At 47.1% G+C, this 21,159-nt stretch overlaps 1 protein-coding gene and 1 long non-coding RNA gene across 2 annotated transcripts in view; one reads left to right on the top strand and one right to left on the bottom strand.

Moving 5' to 3' along the window:
* Positions 1 to 21,159, top strand: part of DRD4 (dopamine receptor D4) — a 125,995-nt gene that overhangs the window by 85,476 nt on the left and 19,360 nt on the right. The gene's annotated exons all lie outside the window — the stretch shown is intronic.
* Positions 12,351 to 21,159, bottom strand: part of LOC147024414 (uncharacterized) — an 87,168-nt gene continuing 78,359 nt past the window's right edge. Inside the window, exon 4 of the long non-coding RNA XR_015059019.1 lies at positions 12,351 to 13,798. This is a non-coding gene — a long non-coding RNA (uncharacterized LOC147024414). The remainder of the gene's footprint in view (positions 13,799 to 21,159) is intronic.

Genomic DNA, 21,159 nt, shown 5'->3' with positions numbered 1-21,159 from the left:
TTTAAATGTCGATCTTAATATTCTTAAATCCACTCCACAAAAGGCTTCTTCTCATATTGATTTACCTCAGGATATAAAGAATAAAAAGGCATAATTAATATTAAAAATACTGATAATAATTGCTTTCTCTGGAGTATCTTAGCACATCTTTATCCACAGGAAAGGGACTGTGAAAGAGCTTCAAAGAAAGAAATAGGAAGAAAGACTTTTTTCTTTCTATCAAAAGAAAGGGAAAAAAAAGAAATGTAAGAGAAAGAAATATGAGAATAAATTAGAAAGTGGGGATCGAGGCATCTTCAGAGGAGAACCCATGAGCTTAAAAGTTATCACAAAGTTTGAGAATATGAATCACCTCTCAATAAATGTTTATGATTTAACTGATATAAACAAAGTCCAAATTCGAAGAGTTAGTAATACTATATCCAATGATTATAATTGGTCAAATGAACAGCATGTACATCTCCTTTATTTCTCTGATAAAGAAACCGCTCATCATGCTTATATCAAAAACTTTTCTAGATTGGTAAGTAGTCAAGTTTATAAATCTAAGCCAACATCATATCCTTGTAAGAGATGTCTAAATATCTTTCGATCTCAACAAAGACTTGATAAACATTTGAAATATTGTTCTAATCATAAAGCAGCAGTTGTGATGCCAGAACCAGGAGAGAAAGTTGTATTTAATGAAACAGATAAATGTATTGTTGTGGTTGACCAAATTCGCCAACCACCATTCAGGTCCCTTAGGTGAGATATCTCTGTAAGTACATGTGTAGTTAGGCCCAAACCCGTTGTCTAGAGGGAATAAATGTCATTCATGAGGGCTGCGACTCTTCAGGATAGCCGTTTTTCTTTTACTATCTTTATTTTGGACCAACCGCCATTATTACCACCACCAACCACGTCTCAACAGCCATCACAACAACAACCACCAACCACAACGCCGCTTCACCACAACCGCCACGACCTTTACCGTCACAACTCGCCACCATCGCATCACTGTCATCTCGCGCCACTCGTGGGCACCGATGCTGGACTCGTGTAGGGCGCGCACCGTGCAGCGTGTTCAAAAGCATCGCGGACTTTCTGAAGAAAAACGGATCAAAAACGACTCACGCCCAGTTTTGTTCCGTCCAATCGGTGAGCGAGGGGCGGTTTGGCCCCGCCTCCAGGGCGTTGGAGGGCGGTCGCTATATGCAAATTCATGGATCAAAAAGCATTCACGCCCACTTTTCCTCGGGCCAATGGGGAGCGAGGTGAAAGGTCGGAGGCAGAGGGTCAAGGGTGGAAGAGCGAAGCCACAGGGCTTATAAAAACGACTGCGTTCGTCAGAAGCGTTCAGTTCACAGGAGGAAGAGTTCGGAGTTGGAAGTGGAGAAGAGAGCAGTTCGCAGTTAGCAGTTAGCAGTTCGCAGTTAGCAGTTCGCAGTTGGGAGTTCGCGGAGTCGGAGTGAAGAGGACGGAGCTGTGGAGAGGCGGCGGCGGCGAAGGCGGACGAGGGGGTGCTCGCGTCGGATTCGGGGAACTGCGGAGAGAAAGGCCGGCGGCGCGACTGAGGTCGTGGTGGAGACGCTCGTCGCGGGACCCGCGATTTTGTGAAATCCTCCTTTCCCCGAGCATCAGCAACCCCCTCCTGTTTCCCCCCGCGCTGAGATAGTGCGACAAAAGGGGGCCCCCTTCCCACCCCCTACCAGACCATGTCCGCGAGGCCCGCGGAGTTGAGGCACCACCGCCGCTCCGCGTCTCATCATCAGACGGGTAGGCCCGACACGGTCTCGGCCCCAGGCCCGCCTACCCCCTCATCCTGGAGGGTGGTTCTCTTTTCTTTTGCTTTGGGAATGTGTGTTGTCGGCGCCGTCTGTGAAGTAAAATTGTATAAGTGTTGCCGAGTGCCCGGTAGTCGGATAGATCTGCATTGTCGCATTTGCTTTTTGTCTTCTTCTTTTCCATGTGCTTTTGGTGGAATTGTATATGTGTGCTTTCCGTTCATCGCGAAATAAATGTGCTTATTATTGAACTGTTTTCCCGCTTCGCTTCGTCATTTCTTTCATTGAATCCCCATCTTGCTTCACGTAAAGGGTTGGTCGTGGGCTAAGACGCCCGATAATTAATCGAACCGTCGAGGCCGACGAATAACACCGCTCGGTTATCCCGATAGTACGGAACGGGTCGCTTAAGTGGCCCGTGTCCGAAGTCGACCTGCGGCGAGGTGCGATCGCCCGGTCTACCCTCCGTGTGGGTACTTAGGTAGGTCGAATTTGGCGAGCAACCCTATCCCACGCGCGGGCCGATTGGCTCGATCGCGGTGAGACCGAAAGGTCCACCCGTGACTGGTTCCCGGCGTTAGTCCGAGAGGGTCACGACTGGATTGTCCGTCCGGTGGGCGACGTGCCGCGATTCGAGTTACGTGGCCGTTCGCACGCCGGCGGGCGCGAATCCGCGACACTGGTGTCAGGAGTGGGATAGCCTCCTCCAGGAACGAGGGGAGGGAGTATGCCCCCTTGAGGCGAGTCACGACCAGGTGAGTTCGGTCGTGCTTTGCGAGGTCGAGGGGAGGAGTGCTGTGGACAGGTGCACGGAGAGCTTGGGGGGTATAGAGGCCCCGGAGACCCTTGTGGGGACACGAATCCCCAGTGTGGTTGTCCCTGTGTGTGTGGTGCAAGGTGTGAGTGCGTCCCCGTGTGTGGAAGCGACCCCGTGTGTGAGTGGTGTGGTGGCGATGGTGCCGGAGTACGTGCTTCCCAGCACGCCGTGTGTGGATGAGGCACCGTGTGTGAGTGAGGCCGTGTGTGTGGATGAAACGGCCTGTGTGGATGAGGCACCGCGGGTGTGGATGAAACGGCCAGTGTGGATGAGGAACCACGGTTGAGTGCCCCCGCGTGTGTGAGTGAGGCACCGCGGGTTAGTGCCCCCGCGTGTGTGGGTGAGGCACCGTGTGTGAGTGAGGTAGCATGCGTGAGTGAACGGCCGAGTGTAAGGGAGACCGTGTGTGTGAGAGAGCGGTATGTAAGGGAGATGTCGGTTGGCATGCGAGAGCACGCAGCCGCGTCTCCCGGGGTGAATGTAATGGAATGGAGTGTGAGCGTCGTGACACGCGGGAGTGCGTGGGTCGAATGGCAACGACGACGACATGTAAGGAAAGAAAGCCGGGTAGCGGCTGTGGCTGTTTCGGGGACCGTGCCGGGTTCACCCAGCAGTGAGCACGAGGTCCGTGCTGTGCAACGCACGAGACCGCCACGTGCTCGCTTGCGAGAGTGAAGTCCCGGTCCGGAAACGCCAGCGGTGGATTTGCCGATCCCGCGGACGGACAAAGTTTAGGCAGGTAAACGGATTTGGACCGGACGGGTTCTCCACGCGATCGTGTGTGTTAAGCTCCAACGGGCAAAGCACATGTGTTCGCGTGGGGAACCCCTCGAGACGTGGGGCTTGTTTTATTTATGCGCACGGTGACGCCATGGCTGCACGTGGGGTTGGAATCCGGCAGGAGGGGTATCCCTGCCGGATGGTACCGTCCAAGGAGGGACGAGGTACACGTGCAGCTGCATGACGTCACGGGCAGGTGCAAAGTGCGCGAGTTGCCGCGCTGGTGCTGCGCATGAAAAAAAAAAAGCAAGCCTCACTTTCGGGTGCACAGGATTCCTGGGCAAGGGGTGGAAGACCCCCTTGACCGGGGCACAGGATGGAAACTAGTTAGGGGGAAGGGTTAGCTTAGTTAGACCGACTTCATGGGGCAGGGGTAAGTCCTCATGGAGTCCGTGGAATGGATTAGTTAGAGGGATGATAGCGAGATTTAGGTTGGGTAAATAATTTTTTGGGACATTTGAGAACAGTGACAGACTTGTGAATGTGTAGTGGGGACGTAGCTTAGCTACGTAGTGTTAAAAGGAACGTGCTATAGTGTAAGGGACGACGTGGGAGCACGAGTTAGTTAGGGGATGTAGTTAGGAGGATGGCAGAGTTCAGCGGTGTGTGTGTTGAAGAGTTGGTGAGTGAAGTGGAAGCATGTGCTTGGTGAGTGAGTGAGGCCAGCGGGTCTGTGTGAGTGGAGCGAATGGGGAATGCATGGTGCGATGAGTGATTGGGGGGAGGAGTGACTCCCGCCCAAGGGACCCCGGGGTCAGTGTAGAGTGAGTTAGGGGGTTAGTTAAATTGAAAAATGGAGGTCGTTTTGTTGTTGGTGGGGAAGTAGGCTCGAAACCCGTTTGGAGGGGTGCAGGAGCCCTGTTGACGGGCTGGGAGCGTGGCTGCGAAAAGTGAGTATCGCTGAGTGGGTACCCCGGGCACCAGGCTAGTCAGCCGTGGTAGGCCAAGGGCCCATGGGGGGCCGGGATAGCATAGTGGGCACGGGTGCGCCTGCTTGGTGCGGGGGCCCGGGGCGCCATTAGCCGCGTGGGCAGTGTTGTGGGCAAGGGTGACCCTCGGAAAGGGGCCTGGGAAGCCAGCCTGCCACGTGTGCGTTTCAGGGGAGGTGCCATGGGGGGCACTCCCCGGTGTTTGGGAGCTGGTAGGCTCGGAGGCAGTGTAGTGCCCGGGGGTGCCATAGCGGGAGAATCGGCAGAGGGTCGTGCCTGCCAAAGGGAGCCACGTGTCCCAGCCATGAGACCGTGTGAGGGCACGGAGAGAAAATTGGGGGGCGAGGCCCGAAATTGTGATGACACCAACACAGGCGACGGGAATCTGGGTTGTTAGAACCAATAGTTTAAGCGAGAGGCGCTTGTTGAAAGCCCCGGGGTAGTTTAACAGTTAAATGGTTAGGATAGATTAGGAAGTGTACCCCTCCACACCATCCATCCCCTCGCTGTCGTTGTGGGCCGCTGGACCCACTTTGGTTATAGATCGCCGAACTCTGGGGAGGCCATTCTGAGGCTTCGTTGGGCCTCGACACAGGACGTTAGCTCTCCCTTATTCCCCTCCGGGAAGGGAACGTAGGGGTTGGGAGTAGGCTAGGTGACAGGATAGGTTAGCCGAACAAGGACGATAAAGGGGGTTAGGGGACGATTTATAGTGGGGAAGTAAAAATAAAAACCACAAAAAAATAAGTTGGGGCTAAATTGGGGTTTGACAAATTAAGGGAGTGGGTATGTACAGTGACAGGCAAAGGCGATAGGTTGGGAGGGAGACAGGTAGGTAGGTCCGAGCCCGCCTTCCGAGTGGCCAGCACCACCGCACTCCCTCCACCAACCTCCACTGAACGGCAAAGGCTGGCCACTTCATCAGCTGGCCGTGTTTTGCTTCAAGGCCTGTGCCGGCCACTTCAGCCGGCTGGCTGTTTTTCTTCAAGGCCTGTGCCGGCCCACTTCATCGGCAGCTGTTGTGTTGCTGCAAGGCCTGTGCCGGCCGGATCATCTGCAGCTGTGGTACTTCAAGGCCTGTGCCGGCCAGTTCGTCTGCCGGCTGTGTTTGCCTGCAGCGGCCTTATTCTGCAGGCTGTGTTTGCCTGCTGCCTTTGCCATGCCATGCCCTCTGCCCCTGCTCACCAGCCCCCGTTCAATTTTTGCTTTGCCCCCCCCCCTGTTCATTGCCATGTGCTCCAGGATCAAGGCAACAGTTTGCAAGCTGCGAGAACTGCCCTGTTGGCAGCTACAACACGGGCCTGCACTGGCGGCCCGTGCACCGTGTTTGTGTTCATCTATCCATTCGTTGTGTTCATTGCGTGTGCCACTTGAGCTGGCACGGAGACTGCATTTGTGCAGCCCATGCACCATTGTGGTTCACTGCGTTCAGTTCAAACCATTCATCCATCCATTCGTTGTGTTCATTGCGTGTGCCACTTGAGCTGGCACGGAGACTGCGTTTGTGCAGCCCATGCACCGTTGTGGTTCACTGCGTTCAGTTCAAAAGGGAAGGCCTTGGACTGCGTGTGAGCAGCCAGCCACGTTCCCTGTCACCTGCATTGTTTTGAGCCAGAGACTGCATGCGAGCAGCCTGGCTCCCTGCTAACTGCTTTTCTTTTGCAGAGTTCATTGATCCTGGGCCATGGTTTAGTGTAAAATTTGTAAGTTAAGGTTAAGATGTACTGTAAATATGAGTGCGCCCACGGCATGTTTGTCTTAGCGCCGGCAATTTTATTTAAGTCGTCCATGTGAGTGAGTTTGTTTAGGTAGTTACTCAGCCCTTAGGTTATTTATTTTGGGGACACGAATACCATGAATGTCGCACTCAGGGATCCGTAGGTAAAATGTACTAGGGGAAAACTACACATGATGGCACACGAAAATTTGACGACTCGGGACGAGTCTGTAAAAAGGGGAGGGGGTAGTGTTGTGGTTGACCAAATTCACCAACCACCATTCAGGTCCCTTAGGTGAGATATCTCTGTAAGTACATGTGTAGTTAGGCCCAAACCCGTTGTCTAGAGGGAATAAATGTCATTCATGAGGGCTGCGACTCTTCAGGATAGCCGTTTTTCTTTTACTATCTTTATTTTGGACCAACCGCCATTATTACCACCACCAACCACGTCTCAACAGCCATCACAACAACAACCACCAACCACAACGCTGCTTCACCACAACCGCCACGACCTTTACCGTCACAACTCGCCACCATCGCATCACCGTCATCTCGCGCCACTCGTGGGCACCGATGCTGGACTTGTGTAGGGCGCGCACCGTGCAGCGTGTTCAAAAGCATCGCGGACTTTCTGAAGAAAAACGGATCAAAAACGACTCACGCCCACTTTTGTTCCGTCCAATCGGTGAGCGAGGGGCGGTTTGGCCCCGCCTCCAGGGCGTTGGAGGGCGGTCGCTATATGCAAATTCATGGATCAAAAAGCATTCACGCCCACTTTTCCTCGGGCCAATGGGGAGCGAGGTGAAAGGTCGGAGGCAGAGGGTCAAGGGTGGAAGAGCGAAGCCACGGAGCTTATAAAAACGACTGCGTTCGTCAGAAGCGTTCAGTTCGCAGGAGGAAGAGTTCGGAGTTGGAAGTGGAGAAGAGAGCAGTTCGCAGTTAGCAGTTCGCAGTTAGCAGTTCGCAGTTGGGAGTTCGCGGAGTCGGAGTGAAGAGGACGGAGCTGTGGAGAGGCGGCGGCGGCGAAGGCGGACGAGGGGGTGCTCGCGTCGGATTCGGGGAACTGCGGAGAGAAAGGCCGGCGGCGCGACCGAGGTCGTGGTGGAGACGCTCGTCGCAGGACCCGCGATTTTGTGAAATCCTCCTTTCCCCGAGCATCAGCAACCCCCTCCTGTTTCCCCCCGCGCTGAGATAGTGTGACAAAAGGGGGCCCCCTTCCCACCCCCTACCAGACACTGTCCGCGAGGCCCGCGGAGTTGAGGCACCACCGCCGCTCCGCGTCTCATCATCAGACGGGTAGGCCCGACACGGTCTCGGCCCCAGGCCCGCCTACCCCCTCATCCTGGAGGGTGGTTCTCTTTTCTTTTGCTTTGGGAATGTGTGTTGTCGGCGCCGTCTGTGAAGTAAAATTGTATAAGTGTTGCCGAGTGCCCGGTAGTCGGATAGATCTGCATTGTCGCATTTGCTTTTTGTCTTCTTCTTTTCCATGTGCTTTTGGTGGAATTGTATATGTGTGCTTTCCGTTCATCGCGAAATAAATGTGCTTATTATTGAACTGTTTTCCCGCTTCGCTTCATCATTTCTTTCATTGAATCCCCATCTTGCTTCACGTAAAGGGTTGGTCGTGGGCTAAGACGCCCGATAATTAATCGAACCGTCGAGGCCGACGAATAACACCGCTCGGTTATCCCGATAGTACGGAACGGGTCGCTTAAGTGGCCCGTGTCCGAAGTCGACCTGCGGCGAGGTGCGATCGCCCGGTCTACCCTCCGTGTGGGTACTTAGGTAGGTCGAATTTGGCGAGCAACCCTATCCCACGCGGGGGCCAATTGGCTCGATCGCGGTGAGACCGAAAGGTCCACCCGTGACTGGTTCCCGGCGTTAGTCCGAGAGGGTCACGACTGGATTGTCCGTCCGGTGGGCGACGTGCCGCGATTCGAGTTACGTGGCCGTTCGCACGCCGGCGGGCGCGAATCCGCGACAGTATCAAACACCTATTTGTAATATATCCTGATTTTGATAGCATCTTTGAAAAAGACTGATGATATTAAAAAAAATCAAAAGCATATGCCTTGTGTGTTTTGTTATTACATTAAATCATCTGGAGGAAGTTAATATGATAATTTGGAGTTGAATAGAGGACCTGATGCTGTTGATGAATTTGTTAAAAGGATTGAGGATGATTGTATGAAGCTAACTAAAATTATGTCATGAACAAATAAACCTCTTGACTCATCTCCAAATTAAGAGAAATAATTTGAAGAAGCAAGGATTTGTCATATATGCTCAGAGGCTTTGGTAAAAACTCATAAAAGGGTTAGAGATCATTGCTATATAATGGGGAAATATAGAGGAGCAGCTCATAATAATTGTAATCTTAATTATAAGATCCCTACATTCATTCCAGTATTTCTTCATAATAATGATTATGATATGCATCTCTTTATAAAAAGAACTAAGAAAGAGTCCTGGAAAGATAACAGCATTTCCTAATACAGATCAAAATTACATCTCATTTACAAAACAGATTTATACTCGTGAAATGGGTGTAAATACAAATATTAGATTTTTAAACTCATAAATTTATGACAAGCCCTCTAAGTTCTTTGGTTTCAAACATCTCCTCTTTTCCTAAACTTTCTGGTCAATTTAGGACTGAAGCTGACTTGGGTAAAGACATTTCTCTTCTGACTAAAAATGGCATTTACCCATACAATTATATAGATTCATTTGAAAGATTTAAAGAAACAAGAGTTCCTCCTCAAAAGCATTTTTGTAACAATTTAGGAAGAGGTTATATTACGGGTGAAGAATATGAAAGAGCAAAACAAGTTTGGAAAGAGTTTGAGATAAAGAATAAAGAATGTGGGTGAATATCATGGCCTTTATTTAATAACTGATGTTTTATTATTCGCTGTGTTAAAGAAATTTAGAGAAGTTTGTTATAATAAAGATTCCTATGGACTTGATCCCATCCATTTTATACATCTCCTGGACTAGCCTGGAGCACTATGTTAAAAATGACAAGATAACCCCTTGATCTTCGAAGTGATGTCGATATGCTCTTGATGATTGAGAAGGATAAAAGAAGAGGATTTTCACAAGTTTGTTCAAAGATATATGCAAAGGCAAATAATAAATATGTTCCAGACTTCTCACCTGATAAGCCCATATCTTACTTAATGTACTTTGATGCTAATAACTTGTATGGCTGGGCATTATCTGAATGTCAACCCAATGGTAATTTTAAATGGGTGAAAGAATATGAGTATAAATCTATCTTAGATGATATAATCTACACAAGTCAAAAAGATGTTGATAAATGGGATTCTGGATATTATTTTGAAGTAGATTTAAACTATCCTAGAAAACTTTATAACAAACATAAAGACCTTCCTTATGGAGCTGAAAAATAGATCCCCAATCAAGAGCTATTCAGTGGTTATCAACAACATTTCTTTAGTTCTTCAAATGAGGTTAAATATATTCCTACAACTAAATTATTAACAACATTGTTTGAGCAAGAGAAGTATGTTTAACATCAAAGAAATCGAAAGCAATTTATAGAAGCAGGATGACACGTTAAAAAGGTACATCGGGCACTAAAGTTTTGTCAAAGTCATTGGTCCGGTAAATATATTGATTATAATATGAGGATGAGAACAAAGGTGAATAATGATTTTGAGAATGACTTTTACAAGTTGATGAATAATACCATATTAGGTAAAACAATGGAAAAAATAAGGAATAGACAAAATGGAAGACTTGTTACAACTTGGGAGCAGGTGGAGAAGTTGATAAATAAACCAAGCTTTGAAAGAGTAGAAATATTTACAAATAATTTTTGTGCCGTTCCTTTGAGTAAAGAGAGTATAAAGATTGATAAACCAATTTATGTGGGAATATCTGTTTTAGATATTTCCAAGTGTTTAATGCATGATTATTTTTATAATAATCTAAAGAGAAGATATTGTGAGAATATTGTATTGCTATATATGGATATGGATAGCTTCATACGAGAGATAACTACAGATGATGTTTATAAGGATATGACACATGAAGAAGATATTTATGATATAAGTAATTATGATCATAATAACACGCTCATTTCGAATAAGAATAAAAAGGTTATTGGTAAATTTAAAGATGAATTAGGTGAGAAGATACTAAGTGAATTTGTAGGTGCTTGATCAAAGGCATATGCTTGTAAATACTTAACTTGAGGGTTAAATTAATTCAAATGTAAAAGAAACTTTAAGGTCTAAAGAAGAGTATATTAAAAGAAGCCATGAACTTTCAACATTGCCTTGAATGTACATGGAAGATAAAAGATGTTTATAGGGAGATTAATCTTATTAGAAATTACAAACATTAAATATTCTCAGTAAGAAAGCTCAAACAGCTTTTGATAATAAACGATATATAATGAGTGATGGAATAAATACATTACCTTGTGGGTTTAAAGTATAAGTATTAATAAAAATGGGGTTGGGGGGTTTTAACCGGCTACTGCCGCCTTTTTTTATTGATGAATAAATTAAGTGATTTCCAAAAATAAAACAAATATTTATATAATCTCTGACTACTCAATTTGGTGAAAGAAATGATCATGTGAAAGGAAGGTGAAGCCCAGCCCCCAGCAGGGGAGTAGTGTCAAAAGGGAGGTGTTTAATGCAGTAATGGGTTCCAGGTTGAAAAGGAGAAATGGGACACATTACTGCGTCAAATCCTCCTTTTTTTTTTTGTTTTGTATACCTTGGTCGAGGCTCATATGAGAGCTAACACACAACTCACAGCAAGTAGGCATGAAACGAGGGGCGGGAGTGGAAGGGACAAAACAGTGGGGAACAGACACATTAGGTGAACTGTGGAAGGGAGAGGGATGGGGATGGGACGGGGAGCATGGCGAAGAGAAGATGGATATTACAGGGACTTTCAGGAAGGAAAGCAGGGGAATTGAAGGAAGTGGGCTTGGGTGGATTATCGGGGGTAGAAAAGATCGAGGATTTGGATGGGGGAAGATAAGAGATGGTGGTGAACAGCTGTTTTGAAAGCCTGGAGGGAAGAATGGGAAAGAATAGAGTGAGGAAGTTTATTCCAAAGGCGGGAAAAAAGAGGAATAAAAGAGTGAAGATGAGCAGTGATTCGTGATTTTGGTAGTTTTACCAGAAGGGGGTTGTTGGTGGACCTTGAGCGCCCTGTGTAAATGTGGTGGGGACAAATTGCAGAGAGAGCAGGGTGGGGCAAGGCTGGAGAGGAGACGGTAGAAGACAGAAAGACCACCGACCAACCTGCGGTGATTGAGTGAGAGGCCCAAAGACTCAGCTTCATTGCGGGAGATGCCGATGATCTTAAATGCCCTGGTTTCGACAGCGTGAAGCCGAGAAAGGTGGGAGGCAGGAGCACCAGCCCAGAGGGGAGAGCAGTACTCCATCAGGCTACGGACAAAAGCTTTGTAAGTGGTCAGGAGCTCAAGAGGGCCGAGGAAGGACTTTGCACGACGGAGGATTCCCAGTCGGCGACTGGCTTTTGAGACGAGGTTGGAAATGTGACTTTCCCAGGAAAGGTCATGGCAGATAGTGAGACCCAGAAGCTTGAAAGAAAAGACTTCTTCCAGAGGATTGTTGAGAAAGTGGATGGGGGGGTTTTCTAAACGGTCCTTTCGAAGAGACATAGTGAGAGTGTGAGATTTGTCTGGATACACGACTGTGAGATTTGTCTGGATACACTACTTTTGACACTACTGCAGTGTCTTCCTCTTCAACACCACATACGAAGGAAGCTTGCCACACAAACTTATTTGAGGTGGGTGCTCCGTTATTGGACTCGAGTTCTTCTTTTGATGAAACCAGGTGTTGTTATTATTTTGTGTTTAATGGCATTTTCAGAGCTGCGGGGCTCTATATACGCTACACACGTAAACTCCGGGTATCTCCGGACATTTCTGAGCATGACTTATTTAATTTCTGCACACCGTTAATAAAATGCTGTGCAAACGCTTCACCTGAACCAATTTTCAAAATTTAAATGGCGGAATTGAACTTAACAGCAGTTCCGACTGCTCAGTGTTCATTTGGAATATAATTGAATTTCAGCATTGATCGTTTTTAAGACTGTTTTTTTTCTATACCCATGTGTTTACCGCACTCCCAACTTTTACTATTTTTGCCGATAAAAGTGTGCTGTTTATACACCAGAAAATATGGTATATACTTTAATCTGAATAAAATAATGATTTTTTTAAATCACTAAAAAATACAGAAGTTTAACGTGACTGAAGCAATCTTATATATCACGCTTATACACTGTAATAAGATGACGTTGAGTCGCAGTTTAGGAGATGGAGGCTTTATTTATCACCATAGAATGCAGGGTGAATCAGCATCATACGTAGCTATATTGGCAGAGTCTTCTTCATCTCAACACTGTACTCTCTCACATGCCACACCCTCTCATGCTATACATTGATATTGTCATGTCTGAGTACGCATTAACACAGGATTCCTTACCACCAAGACGTTTTGTCTTGAGAGATGGTCCAAAGGGTCTTTTATAGCACTGCATTCAGTTATTACTCTGTAACTTTACCGTTCCCCATGGTTGCCCAAATGAGCCAAAAATCAATGGCATACATGCACGAAAAGTAAATAGGTGGAACACGTTTTCTTACCTTTTAAAGAATGTATTTTGTATTGAATAGAACAAGCAAGAAGGAAGACAAGAGGAGGAGATTGGGACCATAGTCTGTGCAGAGCGTTGGTGCTGCTTAAGCAGTCTCCTTGGCGATTGGGACACAATACTAGATGGGTCATCACTGCGGCACAGTATACCAGCATGCTGGCACTCATTTTGCCGACCTCGGAAGGATGACAGGGCGAGTTAACCCCACCTGGTATTAATTCAACAGCTGAGCGGGATTTGAACTCAGGACCCTTGGATCCAAAGCCTGCCACCCTAACCATTAAGCCAACACCAGTAGACAAGATGCTACACTAAATGGAACAAACCAAACGAGTCAAAACACAGAAAGAGGAGAATGGGGATTATACAAAAATATATACAGTGGTGAGAAATAAAACGCAAAACCTAATCCACTAGGTGCCACAGATCACACTCATACAACAAAACAATAATGCAGGTGGGAGTTCCCTTTTCTCTGCTGCACAGCATACGCAGTTCAAAACAATGCAGTCTGCTTTAAGAAACCAGGAGCGAGACGATAGCCAGCGAAGATGGTGTCCAGAGATGAGCAGAGCCGCCGATGAGTAGGCCTCTAACTCGGCCACTTGGGTCCATTTGTCCTTTTCTCCAATGAGGCCTACTGCTCAGAACTTCTTCCTCCTCCTCCTCCTCCTCCTCCTCCTCCTCAAAATGCTTCTTTGCACTCTGTGGAGCTCTCCTGTCTGAGGTTTTTCTTCTCTCCAAAGGCACAGTGATTCTTTCCTCTCTCTAATGGCAGGGTGATAGCAGCTTGGGAGTATCCCAAAACTTCTTCAGAGCGAACCACAATAATTTATATTTCTCACGCTCTTCGTGACCCACTTGCTCATCCTCCCACACAATCCTCTCCATTCTCTCCTGGTGGACCGAGTTCTCCTCTTCCTTTGTCATCCTCTGGGGTGCCGCCCACAAGGGCATTCCCCATAAAAATCAATGCACATTGCCACTTCCGATTCCACAGCATACTGCGCCGCCATGGCTGGTACACTGGCCAGAGAGATCGTAATCAGCTTAGTTGCACACGTGATGTATGCTTCTGCGATGGGAAGTCCACACGTAGTGCCACCTACAAACAAGAGGTATTTACACATATACAATTAATTTGTCTACTCTATCGATACATACGCTGCACCCCGCACCTTTCCCACGTAAAAATGTATAGCATGGTTCTTGGAAGTATTGTGAAGGTGATTTGTATTCTACAGTGATCGGGAGAAAATTCAATTTAATTGAAGGTTTAAGGAGGTTTAAAGATGTATAAATTAATTTATTCGGGATTTTACTGCAATTTTACCTCGTGTCTGTTACATCACCCTAACACATTACATTAGTTCTTTGTTCCTGTTGTTTGTGTCCTTTATAACATCCTTAAAAACATTGTTTCCTTTTTGGAATGGTGTTCAATTTTGTTTGGATGCCAGGCAGGCAGACAGAATAAAATATTATCTCACTCCTCTCTGCACATGTGTGATTGGGATGAATTCAGAGCCAAGGTGCGGTAAAATGGCAAACTTATCTTCCTATTCATGTTCGGATTCTTGCTCAAAATATAACATTCGACTTAAATAAGCCGTTCCTTGATCATAAACTGATAAGAAAGACAAATGGATGGGCAGGAACCAATTGCTTAACTCCACTTTTCACTTCATGTGCGTGAGGTAACAAAAGTATGCTACAATCTCAGACAGCAAACAAATGAAGCACAATCTGTACAGGAGGCCATGAGGTTTATCAGCCTCCAAAACACTCATACAGGAGTTCTTCCTATAAATCCATCCAAGCTCTCATCTGTAAAACTATCATAAAACAAGCCTTGGCATAAGTCTCCTAACTTTTCCATTGTTTTGAAAGATGAGGAAGATGCTTTATTGTTCAAAGGAAAAATGACTTTTGCATTCATCCATTTCATCAATCTGGCAGTTGAGCATGAGTTCGCCCTCCATCGGGCCTGTTGCAATCTCATTAAGGCCCAGTAAACCCATGGATGGATGGAAACCCAATCTGTTCACTGTGCAACATAATATGCCATGCCAGAGTCCTGTAGTGCAGTAGGCAAGTGCCAGTTATTGCAGCTTCAAAAAATGTGTTCACTCAATCACAATACTTCTTTTTGTTTCCGATGGAAATACTTTTTAAGAAAGAGCAGACAAAGGATAAGCAAACAGGGACACTTGACACCTATAACAGCATCTGGATATTATTGGGATGAATTATATCATAGAATATTCTTCACAATGCAGCACCTATTCCACTTACTTCTAGTTCATAACAAGCATATCACTAAAAACAAAGATTCCTCAATGATCTTATGGTATATAAAGGCAGGCAACATATGTCAATCAAGTTCCAAAATAATGAGTTTAATTGAAGAAACACACCTCCAAGCCAGCTAGCCTGGGTTCGAATCCCGACCTGGCTATAAACTGTCATCCCAGTATTTCACAGGCACGGTGATTCATCAATGTGTGTGTGGTCCCTCAGATGGATGTTAAATGGGAGTCCCATCTGCTGACATTAGTTGGTGGACATTAAACACCCCACGGTGTCCTTTGCGAAGAGTAGGTGAGCTATCACTAGAACCATTGCCAAATTAAAAATTCCTACCAGAACTACGGCTGGGAAGGCAATGGCAAGCCACCCATCATAACCCTTGCTCAGGAAGCTTTGGCGGCACCGACGTTCTGCGAAGAGTATGGAGAGAGAGAGAGAGAGAGAGAGAGAGAGAGAGAGAGAGAGAGAGAGAGAGAGAGAGAGAGAGAGAGAGAGAGAGAGAGAGAGAGAGAGAGAGAGAGAGAGAGAGAGAGATAAAGAAAAAGAAAAAGAAATGTGAGATACGAACACCTAGATCATTTCAATGGATATGAACGGGGCCACTTGTGTTAAGACACTGCGATACATGCAGTTTGCAAAACCTTATACAGTCAAAACTCCCACCTTGTTCCCAAGACTAATTGACTAGTGAACTTAGGCCAATTTTGGGTGACCTGGGGAAAAAATTCAAATGTTATCAAACACTTTATATTTTTACTCACCATTGTCTCGAGTAATACAAAAATAAAAGTCCTGATCAATAACACTTGGGGAAAATTTTTCCCAACAAATTTTCTGAAATAATATTCAGCTGCATGAAAAGTTTAATTCTGTGCTCAGAAAATATTTTACTTGCATACTTAATGAGCTAATTAACATGTTCATATGAAACTGTAAATGACAGAATTATTTACTTGTAAATGATTTGAAGAACTGAAAGTGTCAGGCATCAGTGGGGTTATAGCATGCATCACTATGCAGCAGTTCATGAGGAAATGACCAGTCTAACAAAACGCCATCATGAAACAAGTGAACAACATGCAGAACTTAGAAAATCCAGGTGCAAGCAAGATTGGCAGACACTTGGAAATGACTGAAGTGATTTAGTCAGCATAACCCGTTTAATGCTGAGGTATCTTCCAGCTCACTGGCTACTGTTATAACTGTGTCTGATGAGGACCAGATCAACTGTACTCAGACTGAAGAGGTGGGTAAGAAAATCCAACAATCACTTGATGGTGTAGCCATTACTAGTGCTCACATAAAAGATCTCAACATGTTTGAACATTATGATCTCCAGCCAGGTATAAAGATTGGCAAAATGTTCATCCAGATTGAGCCTGCTGTTTTATTCATGCATTGTATTGCACTCACAGTGCAAGAATCAGAGGTTGTAGCACCTTACTTCAAGCATGAGCTGTCAACATCCTCCTCCAACCTCAGACTGGTACTCCTTTTGACAACCTCAGAAGGATGACAGGCTGAGTCAACCCTATCTGGTGGTAATTCAACAGCGCAACAGGGGCTTGAACTTCGGAGCCAAGCTGTCCGGAAACAAACACCGCACTTTTTCATTCTATCATCACTTTCTGTCAGTGATACCTGTCACTTTTCAAAGATTACTTAATGCGAAAGCCAGCAAGGCAGAATTGTCTCGGGAGATTAAGAAAGGTCTCACCAATATGTCATGAAGTAGTTAATACTGCTAAAGACAGTGTACATGTTATCGATGGTGGATATAGCTACTCAAATATGTTGGGTGGAAAAAATACCGCATATCAAGAGGTTGCAGAACAGTATGACCTCTATCTTAGAAATAAGTATGGGATATGTTGTGTTGTATTTGATGGATATGAAGCACCATCTACAAAGCACCATGAGCATTTGAGGACATCAGGGACAATGTCTGCTTATATTACAGTCACTGATACATCTCAATGTCACAATAATCAAGAGGCATTCTTATTAAATACGGTACCAGGAATAAGACCCAGTTCACAAAACTTCTTATGGGATGTCTGACATCAATAGGACATAGTAGTAAAGGAAGTGATGGGGATGCAGATGTTTTGATTGCGTCAACAGGTCAGGTATGGGAGCATGTGCCAGAACAGCGCGTCGCTGCGTCCACTTTCCGCTGGTACTCCAGGGGCCTCCGTCTGGCCATCCCCCAGGCAGATGCCAGGCCCATCCCCATCTCCTTGAGATGATGGTCAACCTGCTGCAACCATGAGGCACGTGGTCGGCCCACTGGACTACTCTACTCATGAGACTCCCTCGCTGAGAGAATCTGGTGAGCAGGATCAGCGTCAGGAAAACGAGCCACATATCCATACAGCCGCAACTGATGCTCACGGACTATGCAGGTAACAAATCTCATCCGAGTCTCTCTCAGCAACCGCTCGTTGGACACAAAATCGGACCAACGATAGCCAAGGATTCTCCGAAGAGACCTGGTACCAAAGGAATTAAGTCTCCGTCTCAGATCCGTGGTCAGAGTCCAAGTCACACATCCATAGAGCAAGACTCGAAGTACCAAGGACCTGAACACTCGGACTTTCATCCTCCCGCACAGGTACCGGCAGCACCACACCCCATGATCCAGTGAATCCATGACTCCCCAGGCCCGACCCAGACGTCTATTGACCTCTGACTCGCAGCCAGCAGAGACATGAATATCACTGCCAAGGTAAGTGAATCTCTCCACGACCTCAACATCCTCACCACAAACAGACACAGACAGGACAGCAGCATCCAAGATGTCACCGAAAGCCTGGATCTTAGTTTTGACCCAAGAAACCCGTAATCCCAACGGCTACGACTCCTCATTCAGCACCTCAAGGGCCCCCAAGAAGATGTCTAAAGTCTCCGCAAAGATGACTGCATCATCTGCAAAATCAAGGTCCGAGATATTGACATTGCCAAACGATGCACCACAACTTGATCTCTCCGACATCCTCCCTAAAATCCAGTCCAGACAAGTGCTGAAAAGTGTGGGGGCCAGTACACATCCCTGACGAACTCCAGTAACAACTGGAAATAAGTCAGAGATGGTACCACCACACTTCACAGCACTCTCAGTACCAGAGTAGAGTTCAGACATCAGATCGATAAGTTTTGGTGGCACCCCACGAAGACCAAGAATCCTCCAGAGGACATCCCGATTCACTGAATCGAACGCTTTACAGAGATCAACATAGGCTGCAAGCAGCCCCTGCCAAAACTCTCGTCTGCATTCGGTGAGGACACGAAGAGCAAGGATACGGTCAATCGTTGACCTCTTTGGTGTAAAGCCTGACTACTCTGGACGCTGGTGCTCAAGCAGATGGTGGCGAACCCTATCAAGAATTATCCAAGCAAAGACCTTGCCCGGCACTGAGAGCAGCGTCACACCTCGGTAGTTGTTGCAGTCTTGGCGATCACCCTTCCCTTTCCAGAGAGGGACAACAAGGCCCCTCTTCCAGTCAGTTGGGATGATTCCTGTGTTCCAGGCAGAGCACAAAACTGCATGCAATGACAGGAGTGCAGCATTTCCACCAGACTTGAGAAGTTCAGCATGGATGCCACAGATCCCTGGAGCTTTGCCCCGTTTCAACTGGTTCACCGCAGCCCGTGTTTCCACAAGCGAAGGTGGACCACTGTTGATTCGAGGGTCAGCAACAGGGATTGTAACACCCTTGACGTACAACTTGACAGCTGGGGGATCAGCCTGGTATAACCGCTCAAAGTAACCGGCCCAGCGGGCCTTCACTTCAGACTCCTCTGTCAAGAGCCTACCACTCTCTGCTCGAACTGCAGTGCTCCGAGGGATGGGCTTGGATGAACGTAATGCGCGAATTCCCCTGTAAGCGGGACGAGAATCACCTGTCCACAGGTGATGCTCTACCCCCTCACAGATTCCTCGCACATAGGCCTCCTTGTCCACCCTCAGTGCACGTGCAGTTTTACGCCTCAGCTCCCTGAACAGCTCAGCTCTGCCATTCAGCCTGGCCCTGCGACTCTGGTCAATGGTATCCAGTGTCCCTTGAGAGATAAAATTCTTCTTTGCACTGCGGTGAGCTCCAAGGCATCTACCGGCAACATCAAGGACGGTGGTCTTGAAGGCGCTCCACAACTCTTCAGGACCCCCCAAAGCACCCAGACCCCCCAAGTGTCCACTCAGCCTGTTCGCAAACTCCTCAGCTACTCTTTCATCCCTGAGCTTGGCAACATCCAGCCTAGGCTGGGATGGTACCATTCTCCAGGATTTAAGGTGCAGCTTTAGAGTTGCTACAACAAGCCTGTGGTCAGTATTGAGGAACTGAGCACTCCGGTAGACCCTGCAGTTCTGGATCATCCTCCAATGACCGTCAATGAGGACATGGTCAATCTCCTTTGCCACACCGCCAGCGTTGGAATACCAAGTCCAGCGATGAGCTTGTGGGCGCTGAAACCATGAACCAGCCACCCTAAGTCCATGACTTCTTGCAAAGTCAAGGAACTTAGTGCTATTCGGGTTCATAGTTCCTGACCCATGGGGACCAACACACACCTCATAACCATCCCTATCAGTTCCAGTCGATGCATTGAAATCCCCCAAGACTAGAAGTGTATCTCGTCTGGGGCACTGATCAACCACAGACTCGAGTGTGGCGTAGAATGCATCCTTCACGGTGAGATCACTCGCCTCAGTCGGAGCATAAACAGAGACCAGGGAAATGACACCTAAGGAGTGACGAATCCTTAATCTCATAATACGCTCGTTGACTGGTGTTACCTCAATTATCATTGGGGTCAGCTTATTGGACACAGCTACAGCAACTCCTTGGGTATGGTAACCATCAGAGCGACCAGACCAATAGTAGGTGTAACCACCCACCATTATCTTGCCGCAATCCGGTCTCCGAACCTCAGAGAGAGCTGCAATCCCGATGTCCAAACGCTTGAGCTCAGATGATAACAGAGACGGGTGATCATCCTCTCTTTGGGATAGGACATTTCAGGCACCCACCCGAAGGGACCGCCTCAGGTTAACCCAAGGAGACCGCCGTCTGGTGGACGACACCTCAGCACCACCCCGACACACTCTCCCACATTCTGACCCGGGAATGTTACCCCGTGGTTTCCCTCCTATCATCAAAGATTGGGGGTCCCGAAGGCTTTGCCCCAATCCCGTCATCCGGTGAGCTGCCCTGCGAAGGGAAGCTACACAGGAGGTACTCCCACGGAGTGTGTTTTCAGATTTTTTTGCGTTTTGCGGAATGAAGGGTTTTACGGAGGCCGGAGTGCAAATCCTGCCACCAACCTCCTAATAAGAAGTAACCCAACTGCAGGAGGACGTCCGCAGACACAGTTGGGCACTAGATATGGATGGGCGTTGGCTCACAAGGAGCTCCTCCGCCCTTTGACAGGTTTTGTTTTTAATCCTGCTGGGTGTCCATATCTAAACACCCCCCTCACCAGAAAACCTGGTGGGGGAGACGGTTTAGTCGCCGACAACCCGACCATGGAACAGGTTAGTACAGGTTTACATGGTACCTGTAGCAGGTCACAGATCGAACCTGACCTGACAATAAACATAAGGACGAATGTTTATTGTCAACTACTCTGAACTTTTCTGAAAAAAGCCAGTCAGTCATGATTGTTTCAGAAGATAGTATTTTTATCATGTTTGTTTACTACTGGAAAACACAAATGGCTGATATAGTTTGAACCCCCAAAAAAATAACCAGGTGCATTGAATGAGGTTGATGAAGTGTATGGTGTTCATGAAGCTCATTAAGTGCTGGGCCTACTGTGACATGACAATATACTGTTTATACACACATGGAGTGGTTGCGCTGCAACATCAGCTACCTTTGAACAAGGGAAGACACAGTTGATGAAGGTATTACCTGAACAGGACAGGCTGCATTCGACACAGCTCATGCACTGGCTGATAAGGAGAACACAGATCAGGAAGTTGGTAATGTGGACATTTTCATCTTTTGCAAATTGTATGTAGGAAAAACATACTAAATCCTTGACTTCTTTAAGACATATACGGCATCAATCAATGGTTGACTTGCCCGTTATAATAAAACTGAGCCTGAGAGGCTCCCCCCATCTGAACGAATTGCTCAGTACCACAGCCTTTGA

Source organism: Eptatretus burgeri, chromosome 6, assembly GCF_056783735.1.
Source record: "Eptatretus burgeri isolate ZD-2024b chromosome 6, Ebu_testis_v1, whole genome shotgun sequence".
Classification (NCBI taxonomy): domain Eukaryota; kingdom Metazoa; phylum Chordata; class Myxini; order Myxiniformes; family Myxinidae; genus Eptatretus; species Eptatretus burgeri.
The sequence above is the reverse complement of the archived record's forward strand: the minus strand, read 5'-3'. Positions and strand labels throughout refer to the sequence as shown.